This window comes from Arachis ipaensis, chromosome B2 (genome assembly GCF_059453495.1).
Source record: "Arachis ipaensis isolate K30076 ecotype BB chromosome B2, ASM5945349v1, whole genome shotgun sequence".
Taxonomy (NCBI): Eukaryota; Viridiplantae; Streptophyta; class Magnoliopsida; order Fabales; family Fabaceae; genus Arachis; species Arachis ipaensis.
Window position 1 is genome coordinate 109,422,825 of NC_142437.1, and position 12,347 is coordinate 109,435,171.

General features: G+C 36.0%; 1 non-coding gene and 1 pseudogene across 1 annotated transcript; one reads left to right on the plus strand and one right to left on the minus strand.

Annotated features, from left to right (window-relative positions):
* The first annotated feature begins 2,811 nt into the window (after positions 1-2,811).
* On the plus strand, positions 2,812-5,167 carry LOC148575186 (secreted RxLR effector protein 161 pseudogene; annotated as a pseudogene).
* Positions 5,168-11,659: 6,492 nt separating this feature from the next.
* On the minus strand, positions 11,660-11,767 carry LOC148575187 (small nucleolar RNA R71). Its single transcript, XR_015905990.1, has one exon. It is a non-coding gene; the product is annotated as a small nucleolar RNA R71 (small nucleolar RNA).
* Between the last annotated feature and the right edge of the window lie 580 nt (positions 11,768-12,347).

Here is a 12,347-nt window from a genome sequence, read left to right on the forward strand (position 1 = left end):
TTACAACATAGTAGAAAACAAATGTACAAAATTTCTACTTCAAAGTCTACCAGATTCATATGATCAGCTCATCATTAACTTAACTAATAATATTTTGACAAACTGTCTTTCCTTTAATTATATGGCTGCTACGATTCTTGAAGAAGAATCTAGGCGCAAGAATAAAAAAGATAGATTAGAGAGCTCAAAGCAAGCAGAGGCGCTGTTGATGATGAGAGGGAGATCAGTGGAGCGTGGTTTAAGTAGGAGCCAAAGTAGACCAAAGTCACAAGGAAAGAAGTAATTCAAATGCTACAATTGTGGTAAGAGAGGACACTTCAAGAAAGATTGTCGGAATAAGAAGAGCATAGAGAAGGTTCTAGAAGGATCAAGTTCTCAAGGATGTGTTGCGAGTACCTCTGATGATGGAAAAATCTTGTATAGCGAAGCAATAATTAGTTCTAAAGGCAGCAAACAACTCACTGATGCTTAGATTGTTGATTCAGAGGCAACCTGGCATATGACTCCTCATCGTGATTGGTTTTGTACATATGAATGAGTCGTGGAAGGATCTGTGTTCATGAAAAATGATCATGTCTGAGAAATGGTTGGAATGGGTACTGTCAAAATAAAAATGTTTGATGGTTCTATTCGTTCACTTCAAGGGGGTAAAACACGTGAAATACTTGGAGAAGAATTTGTTGTCGATTGGGCAACTGGATGAACTTGGTTTCAAGACCCATATTGAAGGTGGGATCTTGAAAGTTGTTAAAGGTGATCTTGTGGTAATAAAAGCAGAAAAGATTGCAGCAAATCTATACATGCTTATGGGAAATACTTTGCAAGAGGCAAAGGTATCAGTTGCTTCAGCAAGCCAAGAAGAAATGACAATGACATGGCATCGCAAACTAGGCCACATGTCAGAATAAGGCTTGAAAATTCTTGTGGAATGCAATCTCATTCCCGAGCTCAAATCGGTAAAGTTATCGTTTTATAAGCACAACATTACAAGCAAGCAATATAGATTGACATTTGGTAGATCAACTGCTCAAAGCAAGCACATATTGGAGTTGATTCATTCTGATATATGGGAATCTTCAGAGATGTTCCTAGGAGAAGCAAAATATCTTGTATCATTTATTGATGATTACTCTAAAAGGCTGAGTGTACCCGATCAAGAAGAAGTTAGATGTATTTGCAATGTTTAAAGAGTTCAAAGCAAAGTTGGAACTTGAAACTAGAAAGAATATCAAGTGTTTAACGACAGATAATGGAAGAGAATATGTCGATAGTGATTTTCTAACATTTTGCAAGCAAGTAGGTATTCAATGGCAATTCACAATTACGTATCCACCTCAGCAAAATGGTGTATCAGAGCGAATGAATAGGAATCTCCTAGAAAGAGCACGAGTTATGTTGCAAACTATAGGTTTAGCCAAGTCTTGCTTGTTATGTGATAAACCGGTTACCATCAACTGCAATTGGATTGAAGACACCAATGGAGATATGAAAAGGTAAGCCATCTAATTATTCTTCTTTACATATATTTGGTTGTCCTGTGTACGTGATGCATAATTCTCAAGAAAGAACAAAACTGGACCCAAAGTCTAGGAAATGTATATTCTTGGGTTATGCTAATGGAGTTAAGGGGTATTGCCTGTGGAATCCCACTACCCACAAGGTAGTTGTCAGCAAAGATGTATTATTTGCAGAAGATGCATTGCAAAGAGAACAAGAAAATGACAGCACTATTAAAGAGATAACCACTGTTCAAATAGATGATAACTACAGAGAAGGTGATTTTTCTAAAGTAGAACCAGAGCACGAAGAACAAGAAATAGAAGCCAATGACATAGAAGTTCATAGATCCACTTGACAAAGAAAAACACTATCATGGCAGTCAAATTATGTTTTGATAAGCGATGATGTATATTTTTTTCTAACAGAAGATGGAGAGCCAACAACTTTATGGAGGTTATGTGCAATCCAGATGCTTCTATGTAGAAGATAGTAATGCAAGAAGAAATCGAGACATTACATAGGAACCATAATTGGAAACCTGTTGCATTTTCAGCAGGTTGAAAAGTCTTTGGTAACAATTGGGTTTACAAGATCAAGCGAGATAGTAATGATCAGGTGGAACGATATCATGCAATATTGGTTGTCAAAGGATATGTTCAGAAAGAAGTGTTGACTTCAATGAAATATTTTTTCCAATAGTGAGACTAACTATTATAAGAGTAGTTTTGGCTTTGTGTTCTGCATTTGATTTACATCTAGAGTAATTAAATATAAAAACTACTTTTCTTCATAGAGAACTTGAAGAGAGATATATATGCACCAACCAGAAGATTTTAAAGAACAAGAAAAAAAAAATTAGTTTGCAGGTTAACTAAATCTCTGTATAGTCTAATGCAGACGCCGAGGTATTGGTACAAGAGATTTGATTCTTTCATTATTAGCCTTGGATACAACAGACTTTGTTCAGATTATTGTACCTACTGCAAGAGGTCTGGTGATAATGATTTTATCATTCTACTGTTGTATGTGGATGAGATATTTGTGGTATGCCTTAACAAAGATCAAATCCAAGAATTAAAGGCACAATTGTCTAAGGAATTTGATATGAAAGACTTGGGACCAGCAATCAAGATTTTAAGGATGCAAATTCACCGAGACAAAAGAGATAGGAAGATTTGGCTATCGCAAAAGAATAATTTGAAAAAGTTCTTGTAACACTTCAATATACAAGAATATAAGCCAATTTCAATCCCACTTCCTATGAATTTTAAATTATCCTCAAGTATGTACCCTAGTAGTGAAGCAAATAGAATGGAAATGTCTCGAGTACCATACGCATCAGCGGTGGGAAGCCTTATGTATGCCATGATTTGTACTAGGTCAAATGTTGCTCAAGCAGTTGCGGTGGTAAGCCAATTTATGGCAGATCCGAATAAAGAACATTGGAATGTTGTTAAGAGGATCTTGAGATACATTAAAGAGACCTCAAATGTTGTATTATGTTTTAGAGGATTGAAATTTATTGTGAATGGATATGTCATTTCAGATTTTGTAGGTGATCTTGATAAACAAAAATCTACTACAGACTATGTGTTTATACTTGTAGGAGGCGTTGTGAGTTGGCTATCTAAGTTACAAATTGTTGTAGCTCTATTTGCTACAAAAGCTGAATATATGGCAGCTACACAAGTATGCAAAGAAGCTATTTGGATCCAAAGGTTAAAAGAGGAACTTGGGCACAAACAACAAAAGTTTCCTGTGTATTGTAACAGTCAAAGTCCCTTGTACATTGCAAGAAATTCTGCCTTTCATTCAAGGATAAAATACATTATAATACAATATCATTTTGTTCGAAAAGTAGTAGAAGAAGGGAGTGTGAATATGCAAAAGATTCATACTAAAGATACCCTAGTAGATGCCATGACAAAACCAATCAACACTGATAAGTTTGGATGGTGTAGATCCTCCTATAGCCTATTGAGTACATGAGTAACATGAAATTGTGAGACTTTTAATACCAAAATTAATTTTAAGTGCGAGATTGTAAAATTAGTATAAAGTTATTTTTGGTAAAAAGCTAAATAAAATGAAAGGATATAAACATTTCTAGCTTATAACCATATAATTTTAAAGGTAGAAAATAGAGAAGAATTATTTACCTCTAATTGAAGGAAGGTTTGCATCAAAGAAGTGCATTTATAAATTGAGTCTTCTTAATTCAGTTTAATAAATTCATCCAACAAAAATAATAGTAACATTGAGTTACATAGATAACTTTTTTCTTTGAAAGATTCTCTCTTATATTTAGAGAGATGTGTATCCTCCTTTTGTCAAGAGAAAGTGTTGTTGTAAACTTCTTGTGGTAGAGAGGAGTTGTAATTCTCAAAAAAAGTTATTTTATACAAATTTTTATATTTTCATCTATATATTTTGTTGCGTCATTTTCCTGGTACCTAACAATCAGAATGCCCCTCAAGCACAAATGGCGATTCAACCCTCCTCTATAACTGTTGTGCTAAATGTAACACCCTAATTACCCTAAGCCTTACCTCATGACGTAAAGCAAAGGTTAATCAAAAGTTACAACAATTCTAAGGCTTATACAATATTCTATATATATGAGTAGAAAGGATTAATAATACGAGAAGCCCAATGAAGAAATTAAGCTTAAAAACAGAGTTACAAAAGCGCAAAACGTTCACACGAAGATACGAGCATAGAGACACAAGATAAAGATATAAGATATCAAAGCATATGTAGGTATATCAATAGAATAGTCATAAAGTACTAGTTGCATCCCGCGGAGTTTAAATCGACTAGTTATATACAGACAATACAGAGTTTTGAAAGATAAAACAGCATATACAATATCTCTCTCAAAGTAAGCCTCTAAGGCAAATATAAATACAAAAGTGAGAGAACTAAGCAAAATATCCAAAATGGGATAAAAACCCTCCATCACGTAACTTATCGAGGTGGGTTACGACATACATCTGAAAAACAACAACAAAGTATGGAATGAGAACCGGAGGTTCTCAATATGGTAACAGTGCCCAGTAATGTAAGATATAAGACTCCGGGATGCTAGAAGCAATCCTAGAACTTCGTATCAATCATGAGATTCAAACTTAAAGCATAACTAAAATTTAAAACCATAACTTTAAAACCATAATGCAATGGGGTAATCTAACTTAGGGAATTTTAAACTATCTATTCACCGATGTTCCACAGCCTTCACCAGCCTAACCTCCATGCAATCCCATCGCCACCGCCTTCCGAACCTCCTCAATCCCAGCAGAAAACATAAGTAATAGCAATGCAAGTAAAACACAAGTATAATCATGTATATCAAGTAATTCAAGAAACAACTAAGCATGTTATACAATTAGGCAAACAATACATGTCGGCAAAGCAAGTAAACATATAGAATATGCACATGATGAATGCCTGTCCTATTTGGCTGTGATATTACATTGTCAGTTCAACTGTCAACCTGACACATTCCCAAGGGAATGTCGCCTTTCGGTCACGAATAAATGGGAACCCCTTGGGATATCTTGCTCGGAACAAGGTCCAGGATATAGTGCCTGCACACTCTTGTGATTCCGAAAGGGTGCGAGCGAGATACTTTGCCACAGACCTCACATCTCAACGTAAGCGGGATTAATCATCGTCCTTATGCTGCCACCGTGAACTGGACAAGCGGAATTAACCACCGTCCTTGCCAGGCGCATAGCGTCTCAACAATCTCATTATAAAATAATATATCAGTGGTTTTCATAAATCATTTTTCATTACTCAGTAATCCATCATTCCACTCCGAGTCCTAGACTCATCTCAAACATCATCAATCCATATATTCCACAACCAATTACCTTAATCATCATTATAGTACTCCGTCGCCTGGTGCGGATTTTATAACCACAAACTAACCGGCAAGTGCACTGGGTCGTACCAAGTAATACCTCAGGTGAGTGAGGGTCGATCCCACGAGGATTGATGGACTAAGCAACAATGGTTGATTAATTTACTTAGTTAGACAAGCAGAAAATAGTGTTTGAGAGTTCAAAAGCATTAAACAGTAATTTCAGAATATCGGAAGACAGGCAAGTAAATAAGTTGGGAATAAAATATGGAGAAAGCAGTTAAGGCTTCAGAGTTGTCTATTTTCCGGATTGACTTTTCTTAATAATTTATTTTAATCATGCAAGATTTAATTCATGGCAAACTATATGTGACTAGACCCTAATTCCTTAGACCTTTCTAGTCTCCTTTAACTCTCATCAACCGCCAATGCCTTGGTCAATTAATTCCAATTAGGGTGTGAAGTTTAATTCTAGTTATTATGCCACAAAAATCCTAATTATCCAAATATAAGAGGATTATATGTCACGTATCCTGTTAAGTCCAGATAATTAGAATTTAGGAGAAATTATTTTCAAGCTGTTGTTCAAGTAAAGAGCTTTTCCAAGTTATACAAGAACTCAATTAGAAAGAGGGTCATACTTCCGTTCTACCCAAATTCATAAGATAAAGAACGAAAATAATTCTTAAATTATAAATCAGTACATGAATTAAAATAGAAAAATAATAGAATCAATCCATACAAATAGACAGAGCTCCTAACCTTAACAGTGGATGTTTAGTTGCTCATGGTTCAGAGAGAAAATAAGGATTCTGGTAAACTGTAAATTTTGGGATGAGATGGAATAATCCCCAGAAGAAAAGTTTCTTCTTTTTATATCTAATCCTAATTAATTTAAAATCTATTTTCTAAAATTAAAATAATATCTTTTTCTATTTTAAAATAAATTTAAATTTAAATCAGAATTAATTAAATAATTCGTGCCTTGTAACGTGGGGACCACTTGGCTTCACTGGATCCACGCCGAATTTAGCTAAGAACTGCGCCTAACTTCATGCTGTTCACCATACAAGGCGCCTTACTTGGACTGAAGAGGAGGCAATGCACCTTACTTGGAGGAGAGCAAATGTTGCGTGTGGTTGTTCTTTCTTGCGCCTAGGCGCAGCCTTGGCAAATTTGATGGAAAAGAAGTATTAACTATTATATATCGTTGGAAAGCTCTAGAAGTTAGCTTTCCAACGCCACTAGAATCACGTCCATTGGACCTCTGTAGCTCGAGTTATTCAGGTTTGAGTGCAGAGAGGTCAGGGTTGACAGCATCATTCGCCTTCTTCTCTTTTTCTGCGGAAACTCCATCAAATCCAGCCAAATGCTACCTAAAATAAATAGAATTGCACAAGACTCAAAGTAGCATCCATAGTGGCTAAAAGATAATTAATTCTTGATTGAACTTAATAATTTAAATACAAATTCACTAGAAAAAGATAGGAAAGATGCTCACGCATCATCACCTCACTCAACTAATCCATTCTCAGTACCCCAGAAACCTAAGTCTCCTTCTTCTAAATTCGTATAGAAATTCACTAAAATAAGTCACCAATTTATCTTTAGTAATATTAGAACCTAATTACTAGATAGTACTCTTAAACATCATTTGAAAGAAGTTTAGAAAGTTAGAGAACTCTTGAAAACGAAGAAAAATTAATTTTCAGCAAAACAGGGGTCTCGCGTACGCAAGCCCTGCCTCGCGTACGCATGCTGTTGAAAAAGGGGTGGTCCCATATGCAACCCCATGCTCGCATACGCGAGATACCCAATCCGAATGGGTTGCTCGCATCGCGTGTTAAAGTTCACGTACGAAAAGGTTGCAATTTTGATAGCTCGCGTACGCATGTAGTGTCCCCGTACGCGAAATGCCCAACCAGAATAGATTGCTCGCGTTGCGTGCACCATGTCGCATACGCAAGCGTTAAAATTCTGCTAGCTCGCGTACGCGAGCAGTGCCCGCATACGCATGATGCCCAACCCGAATGAGTTGCTCGCATCGCGTACACTGTGTCGCGTACGCGACCCTCACCAGACTTAAAAAGTTTTCAAAGTTGCAGAATTCAGTTTTAAATACCAAACTTAAACGTTCATAACTGATGAGCGGATAATTTATACGCTTTTTGGCATTGTTTTTAGTAGAATCTAGTTACTTTTAGGGATGTTTTCATTAGTTTTTATGTTAAATTCACATTCCTGGACTTTACTATGAGATTGTGTGTTTTTCTGTGATTTCAGGTATTTTCTGACTGAAATTGAGGGACTTGAGCAGAAATCAGATTCAGAGGTTGAAGAAGGACTGCTGATGCTGTTGGATTCTGACCTCCCTACACTCAAAGTGGATTTTCTGGAGCTACAGAACTCGAAATGGCGCGCTTCCAATTGCGTTGGAAATTAGACATCCAGGGCTTTCCATAAATATATAATAGTCCATACTTTGGCCAAGAATAGATGACGCAAACTGGCGTTCAACGCCAGCTCTCTGCCCAAATCTGGCGTCCAGCGCCAGAAAAGGAGCCAAAACCAGAGTTGAACGCCCAAACTGGCACAAAAGCTGGCGTTCAACTCCAAGAAGGACCTCTACACGTGCAACACTCAAGCTCAGCCCAAGCACACACCAAGTGGGCCCCGGAAGTGGATTTATGCATCAATTACTTACTCATGTAAACCCTAGTAGCTAGTTTATTATAAATAGGACCTTTTACTATTGTATTAGACGTCTTTTTGACAATCTTTGGATTATCTTTTGATCTATTGATCACGTTTTGGGGACTGGCCATCTCGGCCATGCCTGGACCTTTCACTTATGTATTTTCATGGTAGAGTTTCTACACTCCATAGATTAAGGTGTGGAGCTCTGCTGTTCCTCAAAGATTAATGCAAAGTACTACTGTTTTCTATTCAATTCATCTTATTTCGCTTCTAAGATATTCATTCGCACTTCAACCTGAATGTGATGAACGTGACAATTATCATCATTCCCTATGAACGCGTGCCTGACAACCACTTCCGTTCTACCTTCGACTGAACGAGTATCTCTTAGATCTCCTAACCAGAATCTTCGTGGCGTAAGCTAGAATGATGGCGGCATTCAAGAGAATCCGGAAAGTCTAAACCTTGTCTGTGGTATTCCGAGTAGGATTCAATGATTGAATGACTGTGACGAGCTTCAAACTTGCGAGTGCTGGGCGTTAGTGACAAACGCAAAAGGAGGGTGAATCCTATTCCAGCATGATCGAGAACCGACAGATGATTAGCCGTGCTGTGACAGAGGATGTGAGCATATTTTTCACTGAGAGGAGGGGATGTAGCCACTGACAACGGTGATGCCCTTGCATAAAGCCAGCCATGGAAAGGAGTAAGACTGATTGGATGAAGATAGCAGGAAAGCAGAGGTTCAGAGGAACGATTGCATCTCTATACGCTTATCTGAAATTCTCACCAGTGAATTACATAAGTATATATATCCCTATTTTATTAGTTATTTTCGAAAACTCCATAACTATTTTATATCTGCCTGACTGAGATTTACAAGGTGACCATAGCTTGCTTCATACCAACAATCTCCGTGGGATTCGACCCTTACTCACGTAAGGTATTACTTGGACGACCCAGTGCACTTGCTGGTTAGTTACACGGAGTTGTGAACCATGGTCTTGGCACCAAGTTTTTGGCGCCGTTGTCGGGGATTGTTCGAGTTTTCGGCAAGCTTTTGGTCCGGTAACATCAGTGCCAAATTTTGATCCGGCAACAGCACCAAGTTTTTGGCGCCGTTGCCGGGGATTGTTTGAGTTTGGACAACTGACGGTTCATCCTGTTGCTCAGATTAGGTAATTTTCTTTTTGTTTTATTTTCAAAAAAAAAATTTTCAAAAAAAAAATTTTCTTTCAAAAATTTTCTCACCTGTTTTCGAAAAAATTTTAGATTCAAAATTTTTAAGAATGAATTCTAGTATTTCATGAAGCATGTGAAGCCTGGCTGGCTGTAAAGCCATGTCTAAATTCTTTTGGACTGAGGCTTCCAACCATCAGCTGTTATACGATTGTAGGGTATGTTAGGCATGTCATGTCTGAATTACATGCTGAAACTTGGCTGGCCATTGGCCATGTCTAGTGTTTTGGACCGGAGCTTTCATTGAAAGCTTGGCTGGCTAGTGAGCCATGTCTAATTCCTGGACTGAAGCTTTAGACTAAACATGGCAAGATTCCTGGAATTCATGTTAAAAATTTTGGAATCCTTATTTTTTCTTTTTCATATAATTTTCGAAATAAAAATCCAAAAAAAATTAGAAAATCATAAAAATCAATATATATATATATATATATATATATATATATATATATATATATATTTTGTTTCTTGTTTGAGTCTTGTGTCATGTTATAAGTTTGGTGTCACTTGCATATGCATTTTGCATTTTTTTTCGAAAATTTCCATGCATTCATAGTGTTCTTCATGATCTTCAAGTTGTTCTTGGTAAGTCTTCTTGTTTGATCTTTGCATTTGCATGTTTTGTGTCTTTTCTTGTTTTTCATATGCATTCTTGAATTCTTAGTGTCTAAGCATTAAAGAATTCTAAGTTTGGTGTCTTGCATGTTTTCTTTGCATTAAAAATTTTTCAAAATTGTGTCTATGATGTTCATCTTGACATTCATAGTGTTCTTGGTGTTCATCTTGACATTCATAGCATTCTTGCATGCATCACATGTTTTGATCTAAAAATTTCATGCATTGCATCTCTTTAGTGTTTTTCTCTCTCATCATAAAAATTTCAAAAAAATCAAAAAAATATCTTTCCCATTTTCTCTCATCAAATTCGAAAATTTGGATTGACTTTTTCAAAAAATTTTTAAAATCAAATTGTTTCTCATGAGTCAAATCAAATTTTCAATTTGAAAATCTTATCTTTTTCAAAATTCTTAGTTATTTTCGAAAATTCCAAAAATATTTTTCAAAAATCTTTTTCTTATTTTTATACCAAATTTTCGAAAATAACAATAGCAATTAATGTTTTGATTCAAAAATTTCAAGTTTGTTACTTGCTTGTTAAGAAAGATTCAAACTTTAAGTTCTAGAATCATATCTTGTGATTTCTTGTGAATCAAGTCATTAATTGTGATTTTAAAAATCAAATCTTTTTCAAAAACAATTTCAATCATATCTTTTCAAAAACAATTTCAATCATATCTTTTCAAAAATATCTTCTTATCTTTTTCAAAAATTTGATTTCAAAATATCTTCTCTAACTTCCTAACTTCTTATCTTTTCAAAATTGATTTTCAAAGTTGTTTCAACTAACTAACTAACTTTTTGTTTGTTTCTTAACTTTTTCAAAACTACCTAACTAACTCTCTCTCTCTAATTTTCGAAAATATCTTCCCCCTTTTTCAAAATTTTTTTTAATTTATTAATTATTTTAATTTTTAAATCTTAATTTTCGAAAATTACTAACATTTTTCAAAAACTATTTTCAAAAATCACTAACTCTTTTTCAAAAATTATTTTCGAAAATTCCTTCTCTCTCATCTTATTCTATTTATTTATTCATCTACTAACATCTCATCTCACATCTCAACCCTCCTCACAGTTGTGTTTCTTCCATTATATTACATTCTTTGTCTCCCCCTCTTCTTCTACTCACACAGGGATCCCTAGACTGTGGTATAAAGGATCTCTATTATTATTATTATTTTTCTGTGCTCTCTTCTTTGTCATATGAGCAGGAGCAAGGATAAGAACATTCTTGTGGAAGCAGATCCAGAACCTGAAAGGACTCTGAAGAGAAAATTAAGAGAAGCTAAATTACAACAATCCAGAGATAACCTTTCAGAAATTTTCGAACAGGAAGAGGAGATGGCAGCCGAAAATAATAATAATGTAAGGAAGATGCTTGGTGACTTTACTGCACCTAATTCCAATTTACATGGAAGAAGCATCTCCATTCCTGCCATTGGAGCAAACAACTTTGAGCTGAAACCTCAATTAGTTTCTCTGATGCAGCAGAACTGCAAGTTTCATGGACTTCCATCTGAAGATCCTTTTTAGTTCTTAACTGAATTCTTGCAGATCTGTGATACTGTTAAGAATAATGGAGTAGATCCTGAAGTCTACAGGCTCATGCTTTTCCCATTTGCTGTAAGAGACAGAGCTAGATTATGGTTGGATTCTCAACCCAAAGACAGCCTGAACTCTTGGGATAAGCTGGTCACGACTTTCTTAGCCAAGTACTTTCCTCCTCAAAAGCTGAGCAAGCTTAGAGCTGATGTTCAAACCTTCAGACAGAAAGATGGTGAATCCCTCTATGAAGCTTGGGAAAGATACAAACAGCTGACAAAAAAGTGTCCTTCTGACATGCTTTCAGAATGGACCATCCTGGATATATTCTATGATGGTTTATCTGAGCTATCAAAGATGTCACTGGACACTTCTGCAGGTGGATCCATTCACCTAAAGAAAACGCCTGCAGAAGCTCAAGAACTCATTGACATGGTTGCTAACAACCAGTTCATGTACACTTCTGAAAGGAATCCTGTGAGCAATGGGACGCCTATGAAGAAGGGAGTTCTTGAAGTTGATACTCTGAATGCCATATTGGCTCAGAATAAAATATTGACTCAGCAAGTCAATATGATCTCTCAGAGTCTGCATGGAATGCAAGCTGCATCCAACAGTACTCAAGAGGCATCTTCTGAAGAAGAAGCTTATGATCCTGAAAACCCTGCAATAGCAGAGGTAAATTATTTAGGTGAACCTTATGGAAACACCTATAACTCATCATGGAGAAATCATCCAAATTTCTCATGGAAGTATCAAAAGCCTCAACAAGGCTTTAATAATGGTGGAAGAAACAGGTTTAGCAATAATAAACCTTTTCCATCATCCACTCAGCAACAGACAGAGAACTCTGAACAAAATACTTCTAATTTAGCAAACTTAG